Below are 22,203 nucleotides of genomic sequence, written 5' to 3'. Positions count from 1 at the left end.
GGTGCAAAGTAAAGTTTACAACAGTTTGATCCCATGGGCTAGAAATGGGCTTACTTCTGCTCCCAGCCGGCCATGTAACCTTGACCAAGTTTTTTTGCTTTCTCACTGCCAGTTTTCCTATACATGACATGAAGACCATAATATCTAGACAATTAGCTTCTGAATTTCATTGCATGAGTGCCACTATTTTTTTCTTCCTTATACTAAAGAGCCAAAATTATCTAGAGGATTAACCAGTCAGCACTGCTTACTAATATCCAGCTACTTGTGAAATGCTCACACATTATGTCAACTACTGTATGTCTGCATTCATTATACTAGAATGGGCCCGCATCTATCTCTACAAAGGCAGGTTATACAGTACTTAGATTATTCTCTCTCTCAAACCTTGGCTAACCACCTGGGGCTGCTATAAATCTGGGATTGTTATAAATCTCTGCTGTAATTTCTATTATACTAGTCTGGGAATTGAGTTTTCTTCTTCTGTGCTTATGGTAATGAATTGCAGGTTACCAAAATTACCACTTATTGTATTCACCAAATGCAAGATACTAACTGACAAAATTACCAATTACTATAATGCAGGTAATTGTTTTCCTTGAGGTTTTAACTTTTTTTTTTTAAGTGGGATTCTTAATTTCCTTAGATGTTGTTGGTATCCATTCAGCCAACAAAACAAACAGATCTGTTGTTGCTTCCACACTTTTAATGTTTTTTTTAGTAGGCGTTTCTTATTCATCTTGGGTTCTTATGCATTTTCTGAGAAAGTTTAAATGGAGTTTTTCACATTGGCATAAATGTACCTGTAGAATAAGTATCTATTTTCTCAAGGATTTTCATGAAACAGAATTTGTATGTAGAAGAACTTATTTAAAAAAAAAAAAAAAAGGGAGGATGGAAGTAAGTGGTATATAAATATTTTATACCAAAGCATTATGTCCAGGTATAACTTGATATTTTTGTCTGTCCTTGTAACCATATTCTTGTCAGAAATGTTATTCTATGCTATTATGTACTTCTCAGATACCCTTTAGCAAGCTATTTACATATTTTGCTATTTTTTGTGGTGTAGAATGAGTATTGTAGATAGAAGTTTCTGCCTCACAGATATATAGAGCTAAGTAGCTGGAGAGCTAATCCTGCATTTATTATCCAAAGTATAAGGCACATGTTGGAAGACACACATGGCTTTCCAGTGATACTGACACTTCTATTGAAACTGTTCATTCAAAGAGGAGAGACAACTCTGCTTAGTAGTTGACCCTCACCCTCCTTCTTAATTTGTCCCTCCTCGGTTTCCATTTACTTTGAGATATCCCCAGAGAATACAACAAGTTCATGAAACTGGAGGAGAGACAAATCTTCAGTTTCCTAAGTGGTGACAGGAATCTCTTGCAACGTTTACAGTTTGGGGAAGGTTTCTGTAAAGCACTTCACCTGGCCTACTGTACTCCATTCAAATTTAAATAGGCATTTTAATGGTACAGGCCTGACATTTGTGGTGTTTTGACTTGCAAATCAAAGTTCTTGAGGGTGCTACCATCAAGACAGGCTTTAGGGATACTGGAGAGAAGCTGCATCTTCTGGAGATCCATAATGCAAACTCTTAAATTTGTTTGTGAGGACTGTGATGAAGTCTGATTATATCATTTCTCAAGAGCCAAATGCAACCTTTGTCTATATTGAATCAGATATTTCTTTCAGTGGGAAACCACGTGGTCTGCCTTATCTATAAATGCCAGGTAGAAGACTTTATTTGCTCATTCTGTTTTTGGTGAATATGCTGACAACTTGGTCTTTCTTGCAAAATATAATTAAAGAAAAACACACTTATTTTGCCCTAGAATTTAAATCAAAACAAACTGTTCATTGCTTGAGGTAGCATTTAGCAGGGGGGAAGCCTGTTACCATTCACTTCTGCAGTGCGTACACATACTTAACCTGTGAGGCTGAGAGAGACTCGAAGGATTACAGGGCAGTAAAATTCACTTCCAGATTTTCATACTTTCAGTGATCTTCCTTTCTTGTTTACAAGGTAAAAATGTTTTTGAGTAAGAAATTGTTGCTAGTGTTGTGTAGTATGGTAAATACAGTCTCTTCAGCTTACATCCTATTTAGTAAAGCCAGGTTCATACACATTTAGATGTAATATTCATGTCCTGACCATATCAAGTGAAAAGACAGAAATTAATCTCTCTAAATGTATAATATAAGAAAAAAATCTGAATTAAAACAAACTGTACTCATTTTTGACATTCCACTAGACCTGTTTCTAACCTCTCTACTCAGAGGAATATTTTTTGATGCAGTGTATCATACTCTGCTTTTTTTTCACCACTTTTTCCAGCATATCCTAAATCCATTATTACATGAATCAATGATTATCTGTTAAAGTTTTTCTCTGGGTTTACAAATCATGTCTAAATACTGTTCTTCACCAAGTTCAAAAAGGTAGCTGAATCTTTAGTCAAATGTCAAGGGTTAAATTCATGCTGTTAATTTGAATTTCCATCACCTGTCTTCCTGCACTTATCACTACAGCATTTTATGTATTTTCATAAAATGTTTAACAGGTGCCAGAAAAGAAAAGCTAGTACAGAAAAAATAAAGGTCACTCAAATAAAGATTTAGAAAAAGACCAAATGCAACTAGAAAAAGCTCAATCATGTAAAAGGTCAGATTAAATAAGACATATTGTGGGGTAATTTGCCCCCCAGTTGCTTGAATTATGAAAGTTTTTGAATGCTCAGGTGAAAGCTCAAAGGTGAAGGAGTTGTGTTTTTAGAAATGTTTGCAGAAGCCAAATTTGATGAAGCTAGATGACTCACATAATTTGTCTTTCAAATATATCTATCTAATTAATAGGTGAATATTTTTGTGAGAAGATCACAGAACAGTTGTATCAGCTCTCTGGTTTCATGTAGTAAATAATCTCAAGTAGAGTTGTAAAGGGACGAAGACAGACGTAAGATTTTTAAGAGCTGTCTTCGTTTTGGTACATCTGCCCTTGAATTTATGTGTGACACATCTGAGTCTTGACAGATTGAAAGCTGTATTATGTGTTGCACATTTGTAACTGGTAATGTTTTTATTAATTCTTCATTTTTTTCTCGTCCTTTGAGAAAAGCAACGTCCCCATTATTTGTACTCTCTGTCACTAAAAACTTTTGGAATGCCATGTTGTCAAAGAGCTTTCCCATGCAGCTCTGCAGCTCTAGTCACCCAAAAAAAAAAAAAAAAAAAAGTTACTCATTACCTCTAGTTGTCCTCCTTTTTTTTTTTTCATTACATTTTACTTTATAGAGAAAGATGCAATTAGATGTATTCAGAGCACTTCTGTTTCCAATGGAATACTTAGTTTTAAGACAACTGTGTGTTTCAGAAACTGTTAGGTGATAGTCTAGTTAGAATTAAAAGGGAATAGATGTTTGTGCCAATTAATACATTAGATGAATAAACTCATATATGTTGATCATAAAGAAAGTCAATTTACCAGTGAAAGAAAGGAGGAGATAATACTGTTAGAAATTTTTCTGTCTCTCAGATTCCAGAAAAATTGGGAAAGACTGTGAAAATTGCTTTCTTTCATAAGAAATTTCTAATATTTGTTTAGCCAGGGTTCTTCTCTGTCACCAAGGATAGAGATCACTTCATTGTCTGTAGAATGACTGGAAGGGTTAACAAGGAATTGTAGGTCACAGAAGGATAGCTATAAGCCTAATTATTACTTCAATAATTGTTAATGTTTAGAAGTGTCTTCCGCTGTAGTTCGTACTTTTCTATCTACAGCTATTCCTATTCACATGTGGAAGGGTAGGTTTAAGTGTGGTGTCTGCAGGTGTGTGTGTGGATTGGGGTGGGGGGTGGGGGGAGGATTTTTGTTGTTGGGTTGTTTTGGTGTTGCTTTTTTTATTATTTAATTTTTTTATTTTCTAAATTCCATCCAACTTCCACCTGGAGAGTGATTTTTAAGACCATATGTAAACAACAGTGGTTACAGTGGTAATCCCAAATCAGCACTGAATAGGCACTGAACTACAAGCAGAATTACCTAGGAATTTACAGAGCCTTAAATGGTATTGACATTTCCTCTTCAGGAGGCTGTTTTCCATGCAAAGCCATTGTGTCAATAGTAGTTAGCAAAGAAATGAGACTAGTATCCTCTTCAACTGAAGGCCATTTACTCTTGTGGAGATGATCATCACAGTTCGTTCTCTCCTCACTGCCTTGAATTAATCTACAAGACATAAGAAAAAAAACTCTTTTCTCTGTCTTTTCAAGGATAAATTCAAAATGTTTTCCCATGGACTGAAGTTTTTGTATCATATGAGTGACTGAACTTTGTGTTTTCCAGTTTATTGGTAATATTTTAGGCAGAGAGCATCTGAATGCATTTTATTCTGCACTAGTATTTTTTATTATATTACACATAAAGCAAAAGCACTGAAAGCTTAGCAGCACACCTTCTTATGTGTTCTGTTAACATTAGATAAGAGATGTGTTTACTTATTTGTGCAACATTGCTAACAATATTGCAGATGACAGTTTTTCTTTTTTTTTCCTTTTTTTTTTAAATAGGCAATTAACTTGAAATATTCTTATAAAAATGATTGTGTTTTCCAGAATTGGGTCCCATATTTGTTCTTAGGGTTTTAGTTTGCTCCATCAGCTTTGACATCTAATCTTTGTCAAATTCACTTTCTGGAAGAGAACAAATTGCTGCTACCCGTTAAGTCTGATGCAACTACAAACTGTTTTTAAATCAGGAACTGATGGATGTCAAAGCAGGAAGAAATGCTCCAACTGAATCACAACACATATTTTACTACAGTATATGCTTTCTCTGACATTATCAAACACCTCGCTTCTGAAGAAAATTGTGTGTAGGAGACCTCAGCATTACCTAAGAAATCTGCCACAGGGTTGGGGGTCCTATACTTGAAGATTAAAGTACTTTTTCAATTAATAGGACCTTCACTATACATTTGAAATAGGATTCATTAAACTCATTTGACTCCCTCTTTTGCATGCTACTTAGAGTGTTCCCTTTGAAGCAACTAAGAAAAGAAAGGATTACTTATATGTTCATAAATATACCGTAGAATCATAGTATCATTTAGTCGTGAAAAGACTTCTAAGATCATCAGTTCCAACTGTTAACCTAGCACTGCCAAGTCTACCACTAAACCATGTCTTTTAAATACCTCCAGGGATGGTGACTCAATCACTTCTCTGGGCAGCCTGTTCCAATGCTTCATAACCCTTTCAGTGAAGAAATTTTTCCTAATATTTAATCTAAACCTCCTCTGGTGCAACTTGAAGCCATTCTCTCTTGTCCTATCGCTTGTTGCTTGGGAGAAGAGACTGACCTCCATGTCACTACAACCTCCTTTAAGGTAGTTGTAGAGAGCGATATGGTCTCCCCTGAGCCTTCTTTTATCTAGACTAAGTAACCCTAGTTCCATCAGCCACTCCTCATAAGACTTGTTCTCTAGAACCTTCACCAGCTTCATTGCCCTTCTTTGGACACGCTCCAGCACCTTGGTGTCCTTCTTGTAGTTAGGGGCCCAAAACCAAACACAGTATTTAAGATGCGGACTCACCAGAGCTGAGCAAAGGGGGACAATCACTTCTTTAGTCCTGCTAGCCATGATATTTCTGTTACAAGACAGGATGCTGTTGGCCTTTTTGGCTACCAGAGCACGCTGATCGCTGATATTCAACCAGCTATTGACCAATACCTCCAGGTCCCCTTCAACTGGAAGCTTTCCAGCCACTCTTCCTCCAGCTTGTAGCGTTGCACAGGGTTGTTGTACCCCAAGTGCATAACCTGGTACTTAGCCTTGTTGAATTTCATACAGTTGGTCTTAGCCCATCAATCCATCAACCTATCCAGATCCCTCTGTAGATCCTTCCTACCCCCAAAATCCAGATCCCTCTGTAGATCCTTCTTACCCTCGTCTGTAAACTTACTGAGTGTGAGTCCTATCTCCTTGTTGATGATCCCTAGATCATTGATAAAGATATTGAAGAGAACTGGTCCCAGTACTGAGCTCTGGGGAATGACTTGCACAGTTGGAGTGCTGCAGTGGATGGCTATAAATTCTCCAGAATGGAGAGGCTAGGAAGGAGAGGTGGTGGGGTAGACCTATATGTTAGGGTGTGTTTTGAAGTCTTGAGCTTAATGATGGTAATGATAAGGTTGAGTGTTTATGGGTAAGAATCGGGGAAGGCCACCAAGGGAGGTGTCATGGTGGAAGTCTGTTATAGACCACCCAACCAGGATGAAGAGGCAGAGGAAATATTCTATAAGCAGCTGGGAGAAGTCTCACAGTCACTAGCCCTTGTTCTTATGGGGGACTTCAACTTACCAGATGTCTGCTGCAAATACAATACAGCAGAGAGGAAACAGTCTAGGAGGTTTCTGGAGTGCGTGGAAGATAAGTTCCTGACACAGTTGGCGAGTGTGAGCCAACTATGAAAGGCACCCCGCTGGACCTTTCTCTCACAGAGAACAACTTGTGGGTGATGGGAGGGTTGGAGGTCATCTTGGGTGTAGTGATCATGAAATAATAGTTTTCAATTCTTGGCAAAGTAAGGAGGTGTTTTAGCAGAACTGCCATCTTGGACTTCTGCAGGGCAGACTTTGGCCTGTTAAGGAGACTGGTTGACAGAGTTCCTTGGGAGGCTGTCATGAAGGGCAAAGAAATCCAGGAAGGCTGGACAAGAAGGGAAATCTTAAAAGCAAAAATCTGAGTGGCTGTCCCCACGTGATGAAAGATGAGCTGTCAGGGAAGAAGGCCGGCCTGGCTGAACAGGGCGTTGTCTCTGAGAGTTTGTTACCTTTGAAAGAAGGAACAGGCCACTCAGGAGGACTAACAAAGAAGTCATGTTACTATGCAGGGAGAAAATGTGAAGGGAAAAAGCCTAACTGGAGCTTATTCTGGCTACTGCCATTAAAGACAATAAAACATGAATGCCTTTGAAAAACAAACAAACAAACAAAAAACAACAAAATATCACTAACATAAATCAGTGGTAATCTAGATTTTCCTTATGTGCTTTCATTTTTTTCTCTCTCTCGAAGTTAGATTAAACATCAGAGCTGCATATTATTTATGGTGCTTGATTATTTTTTGCATTTTTGTTTTAAAATTTACATTTTCATCTATCTGATGAAGATGTAAATTCATTTATGATGTATTTCACCTGGTGGCAATCTTGAAAAAAAAAAAAAAAAACTTTTTTATATGATTTACAGCCTTCTCCAGAGAACAGCAGCAATACCAAATGGTGTAAGAGACCGTGCAATATAAACAATAAATACTTGAAGCAAGAGCTCCAATAGATAGTTTCTTTGGGAGTACGTAATTGCCCTTTAACTCTAAAACTATGTATTTTTGTTGCTGTAATACTACATTAACACATTACTGCAGTAACATTCCAGTTATATTTACTTCACTGAGTCTTTTTATTTGTCTCAGTCTATTTGGTTGTAGTTCTGTGAATCATATTAGTATTTTTGGTAGGTAATGTAGTGTGTACTCTCCTGTGCAAATCTAAATTCCTGCACCTTCTTTGACAAAACCAAACAAAGCAGAGTAGCCCAGGTTAATGCTTTTATAGAGAATAAATAAAACAGAATTCTGCTGATAAAGGTTTATTTTAGTGACTAAGTGCTGTGAGATAAAATTCCTCAAATAACATGAAGCTTTGTGATACTGGCTTTCTACTGAGTGATAATCTTGAGGTATTCACTTCAAAAAAACTAAAAGAATCAAGAATTTGCCATCAAAACAGTGTAGTTATGGGAGATTTTGCATACCTTCTTTAGATTCTTAGAGCTTAAAACTTCTTTTTCAGTTTCCATTGGATGTGCTATTCTTTATCACTGTTGTGATGCACATGAGCTGTGTGCTGGACAGGCAATTATACTTCCCTGGTAACTAAAACAATTTCTGTATGTGGCAGCATGTAAAAGTTTGGAATGAAAAATTGTGCAAGTGATAAATAACACAGGTTTATGACATTTCTACTGAGCCATGCCAAACATTTTTTTTTTTTTTAACATTTTGTAGTTAGTTGATTGTGGAGAGAAGAGAAGATAATAGATGCAGTAAATGTGGATTTCACTAGGGCATTTTGCATGTTTGCATCTGCCAAAACAACACTTATTTGTTGCTTTGCTGTTTCCCTTTAATGGTATATTGCTCACTGAAACACATGTAGTACTATGCAATGGTTTGAGCATGTTATGATGGATTGCATTTGAATTCTTGTGCAAACCCAAATGTAGTGTTACTATTATAGGATAATATATTGTTACTCTGCAACATTCTCATGTTCCAAGGCAAACCCTGCTCAGTTACAGTATCTATCACTCCTCTTTTACAATAAAATTAAAAACAAGCCTATATGCAAGCCAGCTATTAGATTCTTTTGGCATGACCTATTAGAAATTTTCAACAAACCCACACTCTTTATTGGTTTTTGCATATTTACTCCCACATGTTCACATACTGTCTACCTTACTATATGCCTGACTATTCTTGCTAAAATGTAGAGCTCTGTGCCCTGTTTCTACATTTCAATCTGTTATTAGCACATCTTCCTTTTGCCTAGTCCTCCCTTATTTCCCCCATTACCTGATTTCCTGAAGATTATTTTTATTTCAATGAAACTTCTGAGCTTTCCTCATTTGAGGAGCAGCAGCCCACTTTCAAGACAGAACTTCATCTCACAGACTTGAGCTGTGCAAACTCCTGAATGAGCACAGTGGAGGAGGCAGTGCTCAGAGGGAACAGGTTGAATGAATGACTCTGAATCTGAGCAGGCAGGGGAAAAACTCTATACTTGAAGACAGCACCAACAGAATAGCAGTGTGGTACATTTAGAGTCACAAGCTACAATTAAGATTTAGCTCCTATATTACAAGCTGCATTTTCATTTTAGCTTGTTACAATGGTGTAATGGTATTTGTTTTATTTATATTTTAGTCATTCAAAATTTCCAGAAAGGCATCCAGTTTCATTTTGAAAACTCGATCTGTCTTCAGTTCCTTGATATTCATCACCAACCATGAATTTCTTTCCAACGTAAAAAATATTGTGTCAGGTTTACAGCTTAAACCAGTTTGAATCTGAATTCACACAACGGCAGTCTTTATTCACAATCTTTAACAGCCACTAGTGACCAATACAAACTCCAGTACAGGTGAAATAGTCTCAGTGGCTGATTAAAAATTAGGATCCTTCCACTGAAGAGCAGCACAGCACTGAATTTTAGCTGGAATATGAGAAATGTCAAAGGAGAAAATATAAGCATTTTTGGATGTTAGAATATCTACCATATATTTTAGCTCATGTCCATGCATTATTTCCATTTGCTTTTTACTAATTTTAATGATGATAATATTTTGCCAGGGTGATTGTTTCTAAAATATGAAAGAAGGGAGGGAAGTCTTTGAGTGGATGAGAAGAAACTATTCCCTCTCACTCCTTGTTGGGCACATATGGAGTTAGAGACACTGAGACATTCTGATTTTATCTTGTTCACAGGGCAGTTTGCATTAAAATAGTTGGCTAAGCTTCTTGTGTGAGGCTAGGTCATCCTCTCAAAATATAGAAATAATAGTATATGATTAAATTGAAAAATTCAGTTAGTTATTAATAGTTTCCAAATAGTGGCTAGCATAAGTGAATAATTTAACAGTTCTTACTGATTTATTGGATGAAATTAATATTTTTCTAGGGTGTTTTCTTCCTTTATGTATTTGGAAATAATGAATTGCTGTATGTCACAGTTTCTTCGAAGCCCTTTCAGGTGCAGAAATATGTTAAATTGACAAAACAGAAGAAAAATTCATAGCAACAACTAACTGCAGTAGTTACAAAAACATATGGTTTCTGTACCATTAAGACACTTGCCTCATGAAAATGTATTTTTGAGATGGGATACCCTAAATATAAATTAGAGGCATTCTTTGTAGAAAAGAATCTGCATAGGTAAGAAAACACTATGAATATATATGAAAGAAAATACTGACCTTCTGGAAAGGTAATAGAAAATAGACTAGGACAATATGCAGTGCTATTCTAACTGAAGTGTAGAAGAATATTTTTGTCACTTTCAGTGCAATGTATAATAAATACATATGTTCATACAAACGTGTTCTTCCCATGGACCTTAAAGTTAGAGATAGTATTTTATAGCCCAAGTCTTAATGTTAATAACTCTAGGAGTGATATCTGCTGGCAGGTACAATATTTATTCTTAAGATTCTTCTCTTTTATTATGCCTGTCAAATTAATACTCCTGTTTGTCGTTTATTTTCTCTCTTTTTTTATTTATTTTTTATTTTTTTATAATCACTGAAACATAAGCCTACTTGTGATAATGGGATTGTATGTGGATCGATTGTGTCATCCTATAAGGGTGACATTGAAGTTAAAAGAAACTGCTAAAGAGGGACTCAGGGGAAGTAAAGCTAATTAGTCAAGTTAAAAAGGGATAATTCATTGCAAGCTTTGTTTTAGAAACACATTTCAAAGTTCCATTTCCATTTCAAAGTTGCAGACTCTAGCTTGCAGACCTATCTTCATGCATGCAGTTGGAGAATAACAATTCACTTCTTTCTGATTGCTAGCTGAACAGTAGTCTTAATGAGATAAGAGTCCAATGTCATTATAATAATAAAAAAAAAAAAAAAAAAAAAAACAAGGTGGAAGGGTGGAAGGCCCCACTTCAGAGTCTGGGAGATTTTCTTGCCTCTTCCAACTACTTTGGACATGTTTTCTTCCTTTCTTCTCCCACCTCTTCCTCCCAAAGCTTAAAAAATATGATACATACACACAAGCATATATATATACACACATATATATACACATATACATATTTATAAATCTCTGACTTCAGAAAACATGACTGTTGAAGTTCGGTAGAGGACTGTGCAGCAGTAGGTTAGCTGTTTGTATATGTTAGAGAATACAGTAGGTACATGAGCAATCAAAAAGCTTTCCAGCTTTCCAGTTATCTTAACTGAAGAGTGAGCTGGTAAGAGCTGTGACAATCAGTATAATTAAGGTTTCATTTTAATTCCCTCTAATCAGAACTGAAAACTTTCTGAATTGTTTCACTTTGGGCAGATAACTTTTGATCAGTTCTTTTAAGCTAAGTTGCCTTAGAATACAAGGAAACTAATGAAATATTACTTCACTTCAGAACAAAAGAAAATACTTTAAAACTTTTTCAGCAATTATAGCTCTGAAACAACTAAACTTATAATGAGTAGTAGTTTATAATCTGTCAAGTGAATGCTCCAGTGACTATACATTTAATTGGAATGTGCCAAAAAAATCTTTTTTCCAAAACACAAATAATGCTAATTTTATGCTGTCTTCTTAAGCTAAAATGATATGGTTAAAGAAAGCATCTAGATGGCAGGAAATGACCAAGTTAACGGTCCACATATTGCATTTACTTAACCTAGTGCACGTGTGTATCAAGATATGTTTGTTTCAATATGTATGTTTTTTAAAAATTTATTTATAGTACAATATGGCTATTTCTGATACTTTTCATTCTTCTCATGTGATTAATTACAGTTTATGGCTACAGAGTATCTTCAGATTGTCTGTACTATTAAAAGCCCCAAAAGAAAATCTCCCTCAATGACTTAAAAGCTCACTATAACAATTTTAGGGACATTTCTTTTTAATGTTTTCATAAATGAGTTGGATGCCAGACTTAAAGGTATACTAAGTAAGTTTGCAGATAACACTGAACTGGGAAGAGCTCTTGACTCCCTTGAGGGTAGAGAGGCCTTGCAAAGAGATCTGGACAAGTTAGAGGGCTGGGTAATCACCAATTGCGTGGAGTTTAATAAGAGCAAGTGCTGGATTCTGCACCTGGGACAGAGCAACCCTGGATGTATGTACAGTCTGGGGGACAAGAGGCTGGAGAGCAGCCCCATAGAAAGGGATAAGCGTGTTTTGGTCAACAGCAAGTTGAACATGAGTCAACAGTGTACCATGCCAGCCAAAAGGGCCAACCATATCCTGGGGTGCATCAAGCACAGTATTGCTAGCCTTTTGAGGAAAGTGACTGACGCGCTTTGCTCTGCACTGGTGCTGCTTCACCTCGAGTACTGTGTGCAGTTTTGGGTGCCATAACCTAAGAAGGACATAAATCTATTAGCATCCACAGGAGGGCTACAAAGATAGTGAAGAGTGTAGAGGGCAAGACAGGAGTGGCTGAAGTCACTTGGATAGTTCAGCCTTGAGGAGTCTGAGGGGAGACCTCACTGAGGTCTACAGTTTCCTCACAAGGGGGAGCAGAGGGGCAGGCACTGATTACTGGTGAGCAGTGATAGGACTGAAGGAAATGGCATAAAGCTGTGTCAGAGGAGGTTCAGGTTAGATATTAGGAAAAGGTTCTTCACTGAAAGCATGGTTGGGCACTGGAACAGGCTCCCCAGGGAAGTGGTCATGGTAGAAAGCCTGCCAGAGTTCAAGAAGCATTTGGACAATGCTTTCGGACATATGGTCTGATTTTGGGGTGGTCCTGTGTAGAGACAGGAGTTGGACCTAATGACCCTAGTGGACCTAGTTGGAAGGGATCTTCCAACTCAGTATATTCTATAATTCTAATAATATAAAATGAGGGAGACAGAACACCTGATTTTGCAGCTAAGTTGTCTTTACATTTTAAAAGGTATTCAGGAATACATATATTTGAAATGCTGAAGAGAAAAGATACGGCAATGATTGTTGACTAAATTGGAATATATACACCCGCTGGAAAATAACTTACTATATTTGTTTATCCATATACTGGAGAATTATGAGGAAGAGACCAAAGCAGAAAAGAATGAAACTGGTGTTCAAAATACTATGGAGGATGCTTGGTCATGTAACTTAAATGTTATTATCACTGACAGCACACAAGTAAAAATAAGGTTTCTCCTCTCAAAAGTGTGTGGAATTAAAGAATTTCTCAAGAAAGGAAGCACTGAGAAATGCAGTAAATAAGAAAATTTAAAACAGAATATCATTTGTCACCTATAACCTATATAAAGTACTTTACTAGTATTTAAAATAAAATTATAATATTAATGCATAATGTTATTATAACACTATAGTTTAAGGAATAGACATGACCATCCTCATATTTAAAGACCTGATTCTGCAAATTGATGAGTATTCACAAATCTCACTGTACTCAGTGTGTTGTAGTCTTAAAACAGAATTGATCTGAGTGGGTCTGACACTTGCTGTTCTAAGTTATGTGATCTGGAGAAAATCCTGTAAGAGAAGCAAGTCCTATAGAAGACATATATACTGAAATTTTTGTAGCAGGCATATTCAGAAACTTGAAGCGAGTCCAGATGGAAATGCAGATTTTGATTTGGAAGGTAGAATTATTTTCTGTGTGAGTTTGCAGCAGTTAACAACACAGGCTTTTTATATACTGAATTTTCTTGAAAACATGAATAATCCTTCAGTTAGATGTTCCAAGTTTTCTGGGTGCTCTGCAACTTATTAAAATAAATACCGAGCTATTGTTTATTCAAATAACACTACAAATCATCACCTCATACGATACCAAGTGAGAGAAATCATTGGGAACAATTTTTCTTGGAAAATATTTAAATTAATAACATCTGCCAACAATCTGGCCACAGAAAGCAACAGTAATAAAATTTCCCTGTGCTATAGTGGAGCTGCTGTCCCCTCCCCTTTGCAGGTTAGAGGAGCACTTAGTCAATCTTCTCTACATAGACGTGTGTATTACAAAGTTTCCATGTTAGTTTTGGCTCTCTTCATTTCAAGCTTTTAGCATTTACATGGGAGACAGGATTCTTCCTGACCTTCTGAAGTCACTTTGCTTTGGCCATTACTCACTTGCAAGCTCATTTGTAGAGAACCTCAGTCTCATCCTTAAGGAAAGATCTTCACTTACATAATTATTTTACTACACAAGTGGGAAAAATCTCAACTCAGTAGTAGACTCCTACAGTTTAGATGTGTTTTTACCTCATTCCGCTGGAATCCGGATTACACAATTATGTCAGTCATAGCAAACAGTCTTTTCCTCAAGTGACTGTTTATTCTACTGTGCAAATCTGTGAAATAATCTTTGCACCATTATGACTAATAAGACCCCATGGCATCGAGACTTTATTTTTCTTTCATTCCCTTGTGAGACAAATTCCTGCTAAAGAAGTTCTGCAGAAGATAGCTCTTCACTTTAATTGCTGACTATGTAGAATATCTGAGTTGCCTGTGATGAAACAGATTTGTGTATTGTATTTTGTTCTTCCTTGTCTCCTTTGTGTCTGGCTGGTTATGTGTGTGGTGTGTGTTTCTTGATTATTTTGTTGCTGTTTTTAATCTAGCGGAAGGCAGTGTGTGACACAGTGTAGTGTTGAGTAGGTAGCTAATCATGTACGTAAATGATGTCAGACCTCCACCTGAAATACCTCTCAAATAAAGTGAACTGCAGCCTCCTGTAGTAAAAAGGAAGATTCTCATTTACCTACGTATGCAAGTTAAAGGGCTGAGATCTGCCAAAGGGTAAGCGGTATTGTATTTGCCTGAATAACAGGGCTATTCGTCCAATTAATGTTGCAGCAAACAGGAAACTTGAGATAAGGTATAGGTCATTGCTTTCTAATAAAATAATTTTAAAAAAATCTTTTAATACAAAGCTATTAAAATTCTTTACACAGTAACTCAGAATAATATACCATATTAACCTAAAATATCAAACTGCCAGTGGTAGGGAGAGGAAAAATAGAAGCTCAGCACCTCTCTGTCATTCCTATTATCTTACTGTTCTTCAATTCTAGTATGTTCCTTTGGAGATGAGAAGACAAATATGGACACAATAGTAAGATATAGGTGAGCTATGGATTTCTACAGTTACATAGTGATTTATTTGTCTCAATTATTTGCTAAGAACTTTAAGCATTTAATTTTTCATTCCAAGAAAAAATAGTAGTTAGGAAAAATTAGTAGTCACCCAAGAGCCTGCCTTTTTATCTATTAAACTGGGAAGGATTTGTTGTTGTTGTTGTTGTTTTTTTAATCTGGTGACATAATCAGTGTATCTACACTGAATTTCATCTACTGTTCTGCTGTATTTACTGGTTACCCAGAGAAGTTGTGGATGCCCCATCCATGGAAGTGTTCAAGGCCAGGTTGGATGGGGCTTTGAGCAACCCGGTCTGGTGGAACGTGTCCCTTAGGAATTAGACGATCTTTAAGGTCCCTTCCAACCCAAACCATTCTATAATTCTATGAGTGCCTGGTGGTCATCCTGTGGGGTGGTTTTACTCAAGTAGGCAGCTGAGCTCCCCCACAACCACTCTCTCACTCCCCCTCCTCAAAGGAAACGGGGGAGAAAATACGGTGAAATGAGCTCAAGGGTTGAGATAAGGACAGAGAGATCATTCAACAATTACCATGACGGGCCAAACAGACTCAGAGTAGGGAGGTTAGCAAAATTTATTGCCTATTACTAGTAAGCTAGAGAAGAGAGAAATAAAGGAAAAAAAAATCCACCCATCCACCCTCTTCCACCTCATCCCCCCAAGCAGCGCAGGGGAATGGGGGCTGCGGTCAGTCTATAGCGCTACTCCTCCGGCACTCCTTCATGGTCGTTCTCTTTGCTGCTCCAACGTGGGGTCCGTCCCACAGGATGCCGTCCTTCCTGAACTGATCCTGCAGGGGCTTCCCACAGGCAGCAGCTCTTCAAGAACTGCTCCAATATGGTTCCATACCACGGGGTCCATCCATCCCCTAGGAGCAAACTGCTCCAGCACGGGTCCCCCATGGGCAGCAGCTCCCCCCAAGACCCCCTGCTCCTGCGTGGGCTCCTCTCCACGGGCTGCAGCTCCGGCCCGGGGCCTGCTCCTGCGGGGGCTCTCCATGGGCCGCAGCCTCCTCCAGGCCACATCCACCTGCTCCACCGGGGGCTCCTCCACGGGCTGCAGCGTGGAGATCTGCTCCGTGTGGGACCCATGGGCTGCAGGGGGACAGCCTGCTCCACCGGGGGCCTCTCCACAGGCCGCAGGGGAACTGCTGCTGCATGCCTGGAGCACCTCCTGTCCTCCATCTCCACTGACCTTTGGGGCTGCAGGTCTGTTTCTCACTCCTCACTCTCTTAGCTTCTGTTGTGCCACAGTTTTTCTATATTATTTTTTCCCCTTTCTTAAATCTGCTCTCACAGAGGTACAAACAACATTGCTTATTGGTTTGGCTCTGGCCAGCAGCAGGTCCCTTTGGAGCCTGCTGAAACCGGCCCTTGTCTAACATGGGGCAGCTTCTGGATTCTTCTCACAGAGGCCACCCCTGCAGTCTCCTGATACCAAAACCTTGCCACGTAAACCCACTACATCCTCCTAAGTCATTTTTCTGCAATTTGTCAGTCTGCCCTCATCCTTATTACCTTGAATAGCTTTGCATCATCAGCAACCTTTATCATCTTCCTGCTCAAATGCTTTTTCAGGTCACTTATAAATAAGTCAAGTACGCTAACATAAATACAGAACCCTGCCATATTCTGCTGCTAACCATCTACCATTGTGAAAGTTGACTTTTATTTCCCCCCTCAGTTTCTTAATTAGAAGCTGATTATTTATCCTTTCCAGGATAAAGATACTTTTACCTCTTAAGTCATGACTACTTAACATTGGGATGTCAGGATGTCCATCCACCTCCTCCCTACCCAGATGTAGGGAAAGCACCCAGGAACTCCTGAACATGGAAGTCAGTTGAATGCAAGTATGGCCACAGCTTCCCCAGATTTGTCCTCCTCTTTCAAGGGGCATACAGGCATAGGGCTGTTTGACAGGTATCTCCAAGTAGCCTGACCATGTGATTTGCTTCCCCTTTTAACCTTCCTCTCAGTTTCTTCTCTTAGTCATGCTTAATCCCTTCCAGATAGACACTACTGCTTACAAGCAACGTCCTAACAGCCAGAACAAGCCTATTTTTCCCTTTCCTTTCTTCAACTTCTTAGAACCTTTCAATTTTTCAAATTCACACTTTTTTTTATTATTTATTTGCTAGCATATTTTTTTCCAGTCTTCTTTACTATTCAGAATGATTTATGACCTCTTTAATTGTAGTGGTTGCATCTGCAGCTGGTCTTATCACTACCCTTCCCAATCAGCATGAGTTGCCCCTATTAGGCTCTTATTGGTGACTATACCCTTAAATCAGAATTTTTGGTATTTTTGAAATGTTATCAGTACAATAAATAATACTCACTGTCAGCAATGATGCCAATTAATGACAGAGTCCAATACTCGCTGACCAGGTTCTTTTAAATATTCCACACATGGATGTTGTAATGTTGAATATTAAATGTATTTAATAAAGATATTTCAAATTACATAAGATTTCGATTTAGAAAAGTGAAACAGCAATGTACTGAAATCGCTATACAAGCATAATATAACAAGTGAAAATTAAAGTAAGATCACAGTATAAATGTGATTCCCATCAACTGTCTTGGTATGCTTTACCAGCATGATGCTGCATGTCTCCAGTCATAGGAAAGGAATATGTCAGGTGAAGCCAGCTCAAATCTGCTGCCATCTTCAAAATCACTTTTCTAGTTTTTATATTCTTTTGGGATGAACCATGTACTCACTTCACTCGTGCTGGTTTGGCTAGCTCAGGGAGACGTTCACACTCTTTTATTGAACTCAGGGAGAAATATTTATACCACCAGTTGATCCATTTAATGGTTGATAGCTGTTAATCTAAAAGAAAGACCACCCAACAGTCCCCTTTGTCAGCTTCTTTGCAACAGCTGTGGACAGTTACACCCTTCATTATTCCCTGAACTTCATGGGCACATCCCCTGGCTGATCTCCAGTGAGACTTCTTCTACTGTACAGGTCACTTACAGGCCCCTTGGAGAGCTCTGTAATGCTTGGGTATGTTCTGGATTGTCCGTGTCCCTGACCCTTTTGTTGCCCCTCTGCTCTCTTGAAGTCTTCCCTCCCCAGCCTTGTCATGGCTTATTCTCCAGGCAGGTAAGTATGAGAACCTCAACATAGCCTTTAACTTCTGTTTAATGACTTTCTATTTATTCACTCTTAAACTTTAATTATTAATTCCATTAGCACTTACTGAAGAACGTTTTATCCATTTTATACCTATACTTTAGCATATATATATATATATATATATATATAGCTTCGGTATCTTTATAAAGAAAATCTTTATATATATTTGTACACTCTTTTATAGATATATTTCATACTTATTTACCTAAGCCATATGATATCCTTTTCCAAGTATATAATATTTATTCAAGATGTCCAATAGTTCATTCCCTTGTCTCTGTTAATTTACGTAGTTTAGACAGAAAATTTTCAGGCTTTAATCCTCTGAATTCTAGCTAATAAATATAAAAATTTCAAAAAGGCACAAAAATTGATATTACACTTCCCAGTCCACATCCAGAGCTGGATATAGTAGTATATTCTATATTAGTATTTTGGCTGTTTCATCTTTGAGGGTTATAAAGGTTTTGGATGAATACAATTTAGTCTGGATTATTATTATTTATTATACTTATTTATACTATTGTACATCTCCACAGCCACTTCACTTTCAGATTCCATGATCTTTCTTTCCCCCCTTCCTTCCCCCCCCCCCCCCAAAAAAAAAAAATAAAAAAAAATACTTCTGCTATGGAAATCTCAGGTTTTTGACAAAAAACACACTGATTCATAGAATTCATTTTCATTTACTACAATGACCATGTTTTCTCTGAGTGCTCCCTTTATTCTATGCTTGTCAGTTGTCCCAGAGATAGGACCTGGAGGGACTTGACTTTTTCTGGTTGGTTCTTGATTTTGCTGGAAGAAGAATCTAGTACCAGCTTTGATTCAGCTCAAATGCAGCTGTTGGCCTGTTGATTATATCATCTGTTGCTCAATCTGCTAGAATTCATGATACTTTGTACTTTCTTCAATAAGACACATCTTTAGCTGCTGGAAGAATGCTTTCTTATTTCTTGCAGCTTCTTTTACTTGTCCTAAATGGTGATATCTTACTGGTGCTATACTTCAGAGACGACATTTTTAGTAGTTTCAGTAGCATCTATAAGATTTGACTTACAGATACTTAAGCTCCTCATATGTATTCCTTTTAGTTTCTTTTTATTAACTTCTTTAATTTAATGTAGTTATATTTTTGAATATGAACTCCAGCAGATTTTTTTGGACTTAATTGCTCTTGAAGGGATGTTGAATCTAAGACCATGTGATCTTCTTGTCACTATTTCAAAATGGTGCTTTCTCCATTATGACTCTATCTTATACATGGGAGTATCTTTTACATGCAAGGATCTGGGGGTGCTGGTCGACTGTTGACTGAACATCAGCTGACAGCGTGCCAGCTGGCCAAAAAGACCAATGCCATCCTGGCCTGCATCAGAAATAGCATAGCCAGCATGACTGAGGAAATGATTTTCCCTCTGTAATCGGCACTGGTGAAACCACACCTCAAGTTCAGTTTTTGGTACCTCACTGCAAGAAAGATATTGAGTTGCTGGAACACATTCAGAAAAGAGAAATGAAGCTGGTGAAGGGACTAGAAAACAAGAGCTCTAAGGAGTGGTTGAGGGAAGTGGGACTACTTAGTCTTGAGAAAAGGAGGCTGACAGGAGACCTTATTGCTCTCTACAGTTACCTGAAAGGAGGTTGTAGCAAGGTGGATGTCAGCCTCTTTTTTTAAGGTGATAAGTGATAGGATGCAAGAAAATGTCTTCAGGTTGCACCAGGGGAGGTTTAGATTGGATATCAGCATCTACATCAATAAAGAATGTAACTGTATAGGGGATAAATCATTTCCACAACCATCAACCATGGGTAATGATCCCCTGAAAAGTGAACTTGAACTGCAGTGGTGGTCGTTGTTTGCACTTTAAGTTCAGTAGTGTATATGTATGCAGTGTGGGGAAGGAGAAAAGCTGTTCATATTTCAAATAAAAAGTAATGTGAATACTGACATTTTACAAAATAAAAATATGTAGAATTTGCATGTATCTGTTCTTTAACTTCTAAAATGTGTTTTCTTTGACATCTTTGTCATGTGATGAGTGGAAGTAAAAAATAGAGTAAGAAAAGTATACCTGATTAGAATAGCTGTCAACTTGCAGGCTTATGTGAGAAGAGAATGTACAGTTCAGATTTTTATCCTGGTGTCATGGCAATCTGAAATGTGACATACCGCACAATCAAAAGTGCTTAATCTTTCTCTGTCAATAGATGACAAAAATTTGATAGTAGATGGAGGCAAATGGGAGAAATCAGTGAACTACGTGAGAAAAAAGGCAACAAAAGCAAACAAAACAAAAACTGTCAGTGCCTGGCCAGATGATGAAGAGCTGTAAAATATTTGTATATTAAACTTCAACTAAATCTCTCTAGATGGAAGATAATTATAAATTCACAGTTATTTTACATTATGGAATGCAAAATAAAAGGAATATATGACTATTTTATATAAGGTGGGAAAACTGCAACACTCCTTCATTTTAAACTTTATTTTTGAACAGACTAGTTGTTACAAGGGTGTAAGGAAAGGCAGAGATTTCGCTGGAACAGATTTTTGGAAGTTCAGAGACAATAGTGTAAAAATGTTTTCTTGTTATATTTTTGTGATATTTTTATATAAATATTTTTATGTAAGTATTTATTTTTGTTTCTTACACCATTTAGAGAGAGTGGACATTTGCTTTTGGCCACAGTTAACAGAAGATAGTGGTTAGAAACCAGTCTACCTAATTTTCTTTTATATTTTAGTAGTCTGTCACTTCCCCTTCTCAAAAGAGCAGGGGGAGAAAATATAAAGGGGGGGAAAAAAAAAGGTTCATGTCCTTCACCTAAGGACAGGGAGATCTCACTATAGTTTTCTTTTATATATATATACCTAGTTTTCTTTTATATTCTTATTTATATTGTGCTAAAAATGTTCTGATTTATCAGGTTTTATACTGTTATTTCACATGCTGATTGAGTGATGTGATTTCACTGCTGCAATAACAATGATACTGCAGGATATACAAATGAGCTCATTGAGTTGATCGTGTGTTATTTGAGCTCAGAATGAGCAGTTTTAATACGTCTTTCCCAGTTCTATTCCCAGTTAATCTAAGAATGACCAAAACAAAACATATTTTTGGAATGTATCTTCAAGTAGGCCCTTCGAAATCTTTTACACAATAAAGCAAAACAAAGGTAGAAATTCAATTTCACGTGCTCAGTCCACAAATACATTTTGCCCCAGGTGATAGAAGATGCATCTTTAGATATGCCAGAAACACTGTTCTTATGCTCATACAATTTTGAAAGCATTTAAGAAATATTTTTTAAGCATGTGTGTATTCAGAACTGGACATGAAAGCACAAGACTGTTTAAAAAGAATAGTCATCTTTATCTAAAAGAATAGTGGGGAAACATTAACAGTGTGACAGGACTACATAAAAAGAAGGGCCAGTTATATTGGGCTTACATGGGAAGGTTTTGGTATTGGGGGTCTGCTCTGTGAGAAGAGTCAGAAGCTGCCCCATGTCAGGTAAGAGCCAGTTCCAGTTGACTCCAAAAGGGATCTGCTGCTGGTCAAAGCTGAGACGGTGAGTGATGCTGGTTGAGCCTCTGTGAGAGCATATTGAAGAAAGGGGGGAAAAAAAAATGCTATGGGAGAGAGAAGCTGCTGCCCTGCAGCTCGTGGAGAAGACCATGGTGGAGCAGGTGGATGTAGCCTAAAGGAAGTTGTAGTCCATGGAGAGCCCATGAAGAAACAGATACCGGGGCACAGCTGCAGCCCCTGGAAAGGAGCCCATGGTGGAGGAGGAGGTCTGGAGGGAGCTGCTGCTCATGGGGATCCCATGCTAGAGTAGTCCACTCCTGGAGGATGGACCCATAGTGGAGCAGTTCTTGAACTGCAGTCTGTGAGAACCCATGCAGGATCAGTTTGGGGAAGACTGCATCCTGTGGAAGGGACCACACACTGCAGTAGGGGAAGAGTGAAGATCATAGAAACAGAGTATCATTTAGGTTGGAAAAGACCTCTAAGATCATCAGTTCCAACTGCTAACCTAGCACTACCAAGTCTACCACTAAACCATGTCCCTAAGCACCATATCTACACATCTTTCAAATACCTACATGGATGGTG

The 22,203-nt window shown here is 37.8% G+C and overlaps 1 protein-coding gene across 4 annotated transcripts in view; it reads left to right on the top strand.

The window, feature by feature from the left end:
• The window catches only part of GRID2 (glutamate ionotropic receptor delta type subunit 2), an 800,504-nt gene that overhangs the window by 36,164 nt on the left and 742,137 nt on the right, over window positions 1-22,203 (top strand). Inside the window, exon 1 of one of the 4 annotated variants that reach the window (XM_080592186.1) lies at window positions 17,695-17,947. The exons of 1 other annotated variant lie outside the window; for it this stretch is intronic. The gene's annotated coding sequence lies outside the window, so the exon portion shown is untranslated. Of the gene's footprint in view, window positions 1-17,694; window positions 18,047-22,203 lie in introns of those variants that run through there. 2 more of the 4 variants (XM_080592181.1, XM_080592188.1) reach the window with 2 other exon arrangements.

Source organism: Anser brachyrhynchus (genome assembly GCF_964034855.1).
Source record: "Anser brachyrhynchus genome assembly, chromosome: 4".
Taxonomy (NCBI): domain Eukaryota; kingdom Metazoa; phylum Chordata; class Aves; order Anseriformes; family Anatidae; genus Anser; species Anser brachyrhynchus.
Note: the sequence above shows the minus strand (reverse complement) of the source record. Positions and strands in the feature narration are given on the sequence as shown.